The sequence below is a fragment of the Excalfactoria chinensis genome, chromosome 2, assembly GCF_039878825.1.
Source record: "Excalfactoria chinensis isolate bCotChi1 chromosome 2, bCotChi1.hap2, whole genome shotgun sequence".
Classification (NCBI taxonomy): Eukaryota; Metazoa; Chordata; class Aves; order Galliformes; family Phasianidae; genus Excalfactoria; species Excalfactoria chinensis.
This window is the reverse complement of record NC_092826.1, coordinates 77,261,013-77,270,918: the sequence shown is the minus strand read 5'-3', so window position 1 is coordinate 77,270,918 and position 9,906 is coordinate 77,261,013.

The following is a 9,906-nucleotide window of genomic DNA, read 5'->3' as shown; positions in this document are numbered from 1 at the left end:
CTAAAACTGCTATATCAGAATTGCAGAGTATAGTAAGCTGGTACTGAAGGCTGCAAAGTAAGAAAAAAATCAAGTTCTGGAAAACAAAGTTTCTCTATTACCACATATATTTTAGTGGGCAGAAAATCCAAATTCATAGTTACAAATGAGAACTTGAGAAAAATGCAGTCATCCTGACAAAAGCAAATATATATATATATATTGCAAAAAAAAAAAAAAAAAAAAAAAAAAAGGTCTAAATGCAAAAGCGCTTAATGTAACACTAACTCTGGTGCTGATTTCTACTTGTACAGCCAGCTCAATGCTGCTGAAGATTTAACAAATGATGTAGCGATTATTTGATTGCCCCTTAACACCAGCTCTAAAATAAAAGGAGAAAAAAAAAAATAAATCACTTTTACATGCATAGAAAAACAAAAAAATTGCCTTAAAATGTATTTTCCCTCAAGCAAGCTGTAAATTGTTAGGTTTCAAAACAGACAGAGGAATCTAACATAATTTGTCTGGTTTCTAATTGTTAAGATAATTCATAATTAAAAGCTGGATGGGGCAGAATTAGGTGCTAGGGAAAGATATTTGGGCTTACATCAACCATCTGAGTGGACTGAGACCAGATGAAAAAGAGAGAACAGATCTGCTATTAAACTTCTGCCTAGCCTTCACTGGAGCTGTTGTTACAAACTTCGAGTACAGCTGCACTTAATGAGTTTGTGTAAAAGCAGACATCATACAAATGGGAGAAAGTAGGAACTTCATCCAATTAGATAAGAGAGTTGGCCAGCAGCCTCCACCAAACTGAAAAGCTCTTCCAATTTTAGGGATGAGAGCTAATTATAACTCTATTTTTGTGTGCGTGCAATGCTACTAAATTATTGAGAAATATTGTCCTGTCAAAGAAGTATGTCATCTGCACAGACTTGATCATTATAGATAGAGCATTTGCCAGAGAGAGTGATAAGCCTTGATAACAACAGAAGGCATTCTGCTGTCAAACCTCAAGGGTGCAAATGGCTCCCCTGCTTGAGATTCTTCTCAAATCACTTCTTTAGTTTATTCATTTGGGCAGCTGGGTGGAATGGCAAGAATTTCTGTTTCTCTTCTTGATAGTGAGGTTGCAAGGAAGGCATATGGGCAGTGGTAGCTCCAACAAGCGTACTTGCTGGAGAAAGCTACTTCGAGACATTCACCATTGAAACTAGTATACAGACTGGGGGACTTTTTCTCACTCTTTTTGTTACCGTACACAATACGATGAAGAGTCAGAAGCAGCTGGATGTGAATGGATAGAACAGTTCTCACTGCTGCTTCATACTGACCAGCTTCTCATCTGGAAAGTGTACTCAATGAAAAGATGTTCCTTCTTCTGATGTCTCAGCAGTCCCAACACACCTCCTGAGTACATCACAGCACATCACTCCACAATACAACACACCATAGCTACTTTGAGTGCACAGCTCCTTCCAGCCACAGCCTAAACAGCCTTTTTGGCTCCATGTCGAAGCAGGCCACACAGACACCTCCCAGCAACACTGTCCATTGAGTCCAGTGATTTTCAAGAACCAAATGACATTTTGTATAAGGAGAAAGAAGAGTGATAGTGCGTGTGCTCATTTAGTGAAAGTGCACACTCAGGGCAGTAGGGAGGGGAAGTGAAATTAGAGAACATATTAACTGAGCATTGGAAAACAGGCTCAAACACTGGAGCTTTTTTTCCCCTAGTTAACTCTGTTATTTCACTCCACTTGTGATGCCTTTGGAATAAGGGATTTTGAGCACCGCCAAATAATGCCACTTTAATAGCGTAACTCCCAGCCCTGTGCTTGCTGGCAACCTCTGTAGCCTGTCAGCAAAAAGTCAGCTAGTTTTCTTCTCAGGACAAGAGGAAGCCACTGAAACTCCCTGAAAGAAGACAAAAAAACAAAACACACAAAAACCAGAGCAGACGGAGTGCACCAGAAGGCTGAGACCGCTAATAGGACAGCTGTAAACTAGGATGAAAGACTTAAATACAGGATTAAAAGGGGGAGTGAGAAGAGTCCAAAAGAGCTGTGTTTGTATCTAATCAAGCCATGCTTCCTAAACAATACATTTTAATTCAATTATCTTACAAGCAAATAAACCAATTAACTTAGACTTATATAGCCAGTAAGAAAACAGAGCAAGAGGCATCTCAATAGACTTACAGCAATCTTCTGAACTTTGAATGAAGGCTACCAGTGCAGTTCCTAAACTTGACACAGGCAAGAGAGAGGTTTAAGGCTTCCAAACAAAGATTCACCATGTGAATTAAGAAAGACTAAATAAAAGCTGAAGAGCCTTATTAAATGAAAGGCAAATCACCAAGAAATCAGCTTTCGGGGATCAGCTGAACTGCTGCATTGTACTTGCATGGAAAATTACCCAGCAGCTTTTTCTGAACCAAGAAACACAAATCAGTTTTGCTCAGTGAATGCATGAGCCAAACTCTTCTATTGTGATGGTTTCAATAGAAGCTCAAATAACTTTGACAGCCTGGAGGGGGAAGGGTGTCTCTGACCCAGTTTCTATATTACAGTGTAGTTTGGGTGATGGTGGTACGAGTGTTTACAGCAGAACCTCTTCTCTTCAATTTCCCTCTCCTGCTTGCCCACCATTGCTTTGTTTAAATAATCCACAGCTGTTATCATGCGTGCAAGAATAAGATTAATTGAGCTTAATGATTGCTGGCGACTTCTTATATGCATTCAGCTGGTGATGTCTTCAGCGTAGAGGCCCTTTACACAGTGTAAGAGGAAAATTTGTCTTTTACTTTGGCTTTCTCATTTCATATCCATTTTGAAAGCAGAATTCTCGTTTCCTCTGGACATCTTTGCTTAAAACAGAAATTCTGAAGGTCAGACCCTCTTCACTCAATGGAAACTACATGATTTTTTTTTAGGCTCTTGGCCAAGAAGTTTCTTGCTACTTCTCACGCCACTGATCCAGGAGAAAACACGACCTCTCCTTTGTGTGGAATGACAAGAGGCTGCAGAGGCAGAAAATGAAACTACTGAACAATGCAATAAATGGTTGAAGAAAGACTGCGCATACACAGGTGGCATGGAAACCTGGACTCCCCTTGTACAGACATGTAAGAGCAGTGTTCCCTCAAGGCACCAGGGCAAGGAGTGAGACAGATGAATTGGGATGAAAACACTAAAAATCTGAGTGAGAGTGGCAAAATCCAAATGATATAGATGATACATGCAGCTAAAATGATAGACCTTTCACACAGCAACGGCTGAAATATACTTACGACTCTGAACACCCACAGTAATTATTTTCTCTTTAAAAAGCTCTCGCTGCTAACCACATTTCAATGCTGTTTTTAACAGATCTTGAATTATTATGAACCCTCACTTGTCTGCTTTGATATGTCACAAGCCATCACTAACCTGACAGCTCGCTGGCAGACTTTCAAGCATTTTCAAAAATAAGAAACCAGCCTCACTACAAGTGCTTCCTCCACTTCCAGCCACCGAAACAAAATCTAATTCGGGGCACTGGAGACTGCAGAATCAAAAATAAAGCTGAGAGAAACTAAAAGGTTACACTGATAAAAGGAATGGAACAAAGAGGGAAAGAGCAGTAGGAACAGTTTTATGTTAGCCAATAGACTGCTCAGAGATGTACACTACGGCAAGGGGTAGCTCAAATTTTAAGCCCTGAGATACCCAAATGACTGCAATGCACAGGCTGGGATCTCACCAAGTGACTTGCAGAGTGGGTGCATTAATTTGGGGGCTACTGCATAATCCAAACCCATGCAGCAGGAGGAGGTGAGCCAGCAAAGAATGCTGAGGATATCCTTGTCTAATCCCATCAGACAGCAAAGCAGCCAGACACATAAGAAGCTGTTGTCATCAGATGCATGAACTTTTCCCTACTCTCTCTTACTTTACTTGGCTAAAGAGTGTTGTCCAAGGTTTTGGTATGTGGAAATTGGCTACTCTTGTAATAGTCAGGTATATTCATTCCAAAGTGAAGAAGAATAGACTAAGACTAGAGAGGGGAAAGCATGAAGAAAAAGATGCAGTGTACTTTTTTTTCCCTCCCATAAATATATGTATTTGTATTCTCATTCTGCCTGAGAAATCAGGTACCTGTTTTGCTTTTTTTTCAGCAGCTTTTCTTCTTTTTTTCTTCTTTTTTTTTTTCCCATTGAGGAAGAAGAGATAGGTTGGAACATTTTGATCATACATCTTACTTGCTTTGTTTTAATCCAACAAGTTTGATTTCATTTTCTCAAAATGCATCTTTTGCAAGCATTGCATAGCATCTGAAAACTCTCATTTGTTAAGGAAGAACTTATGGTTAGAATGTTTGTCCATTTTTTTTGGCAATTCCTTCTTCATAAGAACTGTGTCACTTTCCTGGGACATGTTAGTATGCTAATTTCAAGGCTGTTTTGTTTGCTTGGAGGACAGAGACATAAATATGCTGCCATACCTCCTAGTTGACTTAAGGCTATTCACATACCTTTGGGCTCCTCAACTCCAGCTATAAAATGAGTATTATAGCAACTTTTACTTTACAGAAACACCATGGAGGAAGAAGGTATGAAATAACCCACATGAACCAGGCTTTAAAAGGAGGCTGGAGAGGATGATGATTACTTGGTTCAGATTGACTTAACTATGATGTGAACCTGAGCAAAGCGGTGTTATTTTCAGAACAATCAAAGCCTTAAGATGCTCCTACTTTTGCAAACAGCACCACAAAATCTCTAATGGATTACAGATAGGCAGGACTTCTGTTTTATATCTCAGCCAGAAGACAAGAATCATCCTGCTTCTCAAAGGACTAAAAACATGTCGTGGGTCAAACAGACCGTAAGGGAACACAGCCAGTACTACAGAGTCAAGACCTATGGAATAAACACCATAATTCCCAAAGCACTTCAGTTTTATCTCCAGTAGAAAAGCCAGGCTCAGCCCTGCTTTGCTAATGGAATATGAAGAGTTTTCTGCCTGTGATGTTGTTTAAACACTATTTGTAGCTCCCCTCATTCAGTTTACAGTGTTTTCTGAACAGGGTCTCGGCCCCAACAAAAGATGATTTAACTTACTTGCTTGTCTTTGAAACCCCTAGTCTGGATTTTTACTCATCTTCCACTGAATATTCCCTCCCAAGAGCTGACCTGGATGCAGCAGCAAGGCAGCAGAATGGAGCGCACATGTGCTCACAGCACCCAGCCCCAGGAACAGGCCTTCAGCACAGAAGAGAGCCCAGTGGCTTCTCTAAAGCAAATTATCACCTGGTATCAGAGCTGGTGGGAAAGAGGAAAACAGACAAAAACTGAAAAAGCAAAACAGACGATTAAGGAGTAAAGAATGGCAGATGAAACTAAAAATAGTCCCCTTGGCAGTTATAAAGGAAATTCGTTTGACAGGAGGCTGCTTCTTTTGTCAAGAGTGGTTTGTTATGCAACAGATGATACCAACACCGGCTTCTCTTATCTTCATTGTCAGTTTAACTGACAAAAAGGAGCTCAGTTTAACATTACTGGAGCCACAGCAAGACTTACCATTTGTTTGTTTTCAGGCATGTGAATGTTTTAAGAGACAGCCCAGGGATAAATACTGGTGAGAAACTGTGGAGCAAGCCCAGCTAAGCAATTCTGTGAAAATCTTATGAGTACAAGTTCATGATTAAAGGCAGCAATTAAACCCCTGCCCACTGCTGTTCTGGTTCCCCAACCTCCCACTCCGACATTACCAAGAAGGGAATCACAGTGACTTTCCTGCACAATGGGAAGCTTAATGCTCACAAGTTCTTCCACACACAGACATCCAGGGATGTCCTTTCCTGTCCCCTCTGTTGTGCTTCTCACAAGAACATACAGGGCTGGAGCATTCTGGACAAAGGAAAAAGTAAAATATAAATGATCAAAGTTGTTTCATTTGCTGGTGAGGTCTGCTTTTCCCTTATTTTTGGTCCTGATGCTGAGCATTTGGTAACATTTACTCCTCTAAATCTGAAGGTAAGAAGTAGAAACTAAGAGGATTTAAAGACACCAGCTTAACATCTTCTCTTTTCCCAGAGGGAAGTGATGGCAAAACCGTGGAGAGAAGAGGGAGAGACGAGACTCACAGCAGCTTCCCTGGCAGTCCTCCACAGGCGTGCAGGTGAGGCTGCGTGTTCCTTATTAAAGCGCCTTCTGGCAGGCACGCAAGCTTTTAGAATGCCTGCTGATTGTGGCTGCCAATATCTGCTGGTAAGGAGGTAAGCAAATTGCAGCGCGTCCAAGTTAAACAAATAAAGGCTGGGGCTTTAAAAAGCACCAGAGACCCACATAGGCACACACATGCTAGGTAAGAGTGAGCACTTGGATACAATGTAGATGCAAGTGGGAGTGAGCACTTGGATACAATGTAGATGCAAGTAAAAACTACTCTAGCTGGTCTTTCGATTGGGCTTTCCTGAAATGCTCGTTTTCAGACCCAGTATTGTGCACTAAACAGTGGGTTAGTTGGAAACAGGGCACTCTCAGCCTATTCCTTTCTCTGAGGAAACGTTCAGCAGAACGAGCCTGTAGCCCAGCAGTCTGTCTCCTAGGTGAGCAACTGAAGGCATCCTGTGTCCTGAGCACCCCAAGTGTTTGCTGGGAAGATAAGCAGCGGAGTGTAAGATAAATGGGTGATTAGGTCTCCCAGTCAGAGGAAAGCCTTCAGTGAAAAACACGGGCAGATTTTAGCTTCTTCCTTCAGATTGAAAGCATACCGTGTACATGCAGGAAATACTACAGACAGATATATATATTCTAAAACTTTCTAGAAATAGCTCGTTCCGTTTCCCACTCAGTGAAGGGAGAACTCAGTGCAGATGCTGCCCCACAACAGGCACACCTGTCATTAACGGCTCAGGCCACAGGATGCCACTGTTGCATTTCTTTTTCAGGAGGTCAAAACAGAACTGCGACAATTGGTGTGAACTGGATACCTAAGTTTAATGCCCCTTTCCCCCCTTTTTTAACACCGTGTAGACATTTGCAAATGTTACGGCCTCAGGCAGTCCAGATGTAAATAGCTCAGTCCCACAGTATTGTGTGTTTTGATCGGGAACAACATGTTTGGATACCTTTTAAGGCTACGTTATTGCACACAGCATCTCTGCGCCTTCATAAATTTTCTACGGACTAGAACTCTTCCCAATGGCTGCCAGGAGTGTTGTCTCCAATCCTGATAGTTTTGACCACAAAACAAATCTCCGCTGTTACTGGATTTTATCTACGTTCAGATGAGAAAAGAAAAACACTAGATGGGAGAGCAGATAAAATGAGAAAGAAGGCAGACTGCTCATAATTCTTACCTCTTGTAAAAGAGGAAAGAAGCTCCGACCATGTTAATAAAACTTCACAAATATTTTACTAATATAAATACTTTCATATAGAAGTCTGGAATGTAATGTGTTCATGCCAGCAGACAGTAAAGTGGCTTGAGCTCCCAGAAAGCTCCTCTTGCTGTAATTTCATGTGATTTACAAGCTGGCACCTAGAAACATGCCCAGGACAAGAGATTTCCAGACAGGTAAAGACAGAGGCTCTTCACCAAGCTATATCACTGTGACTTCCAGAGCAATGCATGGATCTGGGCAGGTTCTAAGTGTCTTTGAAAACCAAATTTCAGTCCTGAAATATTTTTACGTTTAAATTGTAAACTATTAAAGAAAATGGTGTATGGGATTGCAGCTTCTGTGAGATTGCTGATCTCCTGTTTTTCCCTTGTGAGAATCCATCTGGAATACTGCAGGCAGGTCTGAGCCCCCCGCACAAGAAAGATGTGGAACTGTTGGAGTGGGTCCAGAGGAGGCCACTAGGGTGCTCAGAGGCCTGGAGCATCTCTCCTAGGAAGACAGGTTGAAGGAGCTGAGGTAGTTTGTCCTGGAGAAGAGATGGTTCCAGGAAGACCTCACTGTGGCCTTCCAATACCTAGAGGGAACGAGAAGGAAAATGACTTTGGACATGGACTGATAGTGATAGAACAGGGGGAAATGCTTTTACGCTAAAAGAGAGAAGATTTAACTTAGATGTGAAGAGGTAATGTTTGATTCAAAGAGCGGTGAGGCCCTGGCACGGCTGCCCAGAGAAGCTGTGGTGCCCCATTCCTGGAGGTGCTCAAGGCCGGGTTGTATGGGGCCCTGGGCAGCCTGAGCTGGTGGCAACAGATCTGCCCACAGCATGGGGTTGGCGCTGGGTGGGTGTAGTGGAAGTGCTAAGTCATGGCTTGAAACAGTGACTGAGCACCTGGTGGGAAGGCAGGGCCAACCCAGGGGAGCTCAGGTGCATGCACAACTGGAGGGGTTGGAGCCAGGATCTACCCAATCCCAGACCTCACTGAAGGGTTGGCAGTGAAGGTGATGGTATCTCACTGGAAATCTCTGCCTATATAAAGCTTTCTGAAGATAAGCAGCTCTTTTCCTTCATTTCTGTCTCCATAGCTGCTGCATTCAGGCTCAGCCTTGTTTGCTGCAGCCAAAGACTTTGCCACCCCTAGTATTATTACTCTACTTTCTATCATGTTATAGCGTGACAGTGGGCTTTATGGTCCCTTCCAAATAAGCTTGATGCTATGATTGATTCTTTTAAGTTCAGCACAACATAGATGTAATTCTTGATAAAGGACTCCTCAGAAAGGAGGAGAAAAAGAAAAAAGGAAAAATTTAACATAACCGATCTCAGATTTCAAAAGCCATTTTGATTTTGCTCATTACTTGCAAATAGGAATGATGGCTTGCAATTGAGTGTAAGAACAGGAAAGAAGAAAACGAATGATGAAGTTTTCAGATACAGCTTGGGTGGCCAGTAACAGCAGGACTTGAGGAAAGTCAGCATGACAATGACAGATGTAATGATGCAGAGTGTTACAGATGCTGATGTTATAGCTGCATAGTTCAAGCTGATATAAATAAGAAGGGGCCCATAGATTACATCCTTCTGGGATTCAAGGCTTCACCCTCACAGCCTGCAATGTGTTTTGGATGTGTTCCAGAAGCAGCCTATTCCCCAGCCGGAGGCTAGATTGTGTGGCAAAATCCCATTTTTCTGTAGGCCATACTGCAAGATCTTTAAATCAGAAATAAGTAACTGCTCAGCAGACTTTGGGAAGGACTTAGCCCATGGAAAGAAACAACCACCAACCAAACAAGTTATAGGCTACCTTGCACAGAAATAAAAGAAGCCTAACAGTGGTTTGCTATGCTTTAATAAGAAGGGTTTGTAGTAGCATACAGTAAGGATTCCTTTTGCTGAAGAAGTACTTGGTGTTGTGCTGTTTTTCCCTCCATGACAGGAGAAACTGACCAACACATAATGAATTACTTTGTTTCAAAATTCAATTTACCTCCATCCAAAAGACTAGAGATTTCAAAATCATCCTAAGGAAGAAAAAGCAATAAAAGAAAGCCTTCAACCCAAATTCTTTCCTTCTTGTTTCTAACAGCAAACAACAGGCTTAGTGTGAAAGCAACACTGAGAGAGGGTAGGAAAAAGAATTTCCAAAGCTAATTTTAGTCCTGCTGATCTCAGGAGCTCAGTGTTCCCATCAAACTGAATAGACTCCAGTGGGGTGCCCCACTGTCTAGCTGGAGAAATCTACCCACGGAGACCTGGTTGTGGCACCTTATACCTTACGTCTTGTTTGGTTTTCAGGGTTGTTGTCATTGGGTGCTTTTCTTGGGTGGATTGGTTGGGTTTTTCTTCTTCTTCTTCTTCTTCTTCTTCTTCTTCTTCTTCTTCTTTTTCCTTTGAGCAAACATCCAGGACTGCATTGATCCAAGACACAGATGTTACCTACTACAGTAAATCACTAGGAAAAAATCAAAATGTTTCACACTTCATTTTCTGTAAATTACTCCCTCTGGACTCAGCATTCAGCCAAAATTCATCCA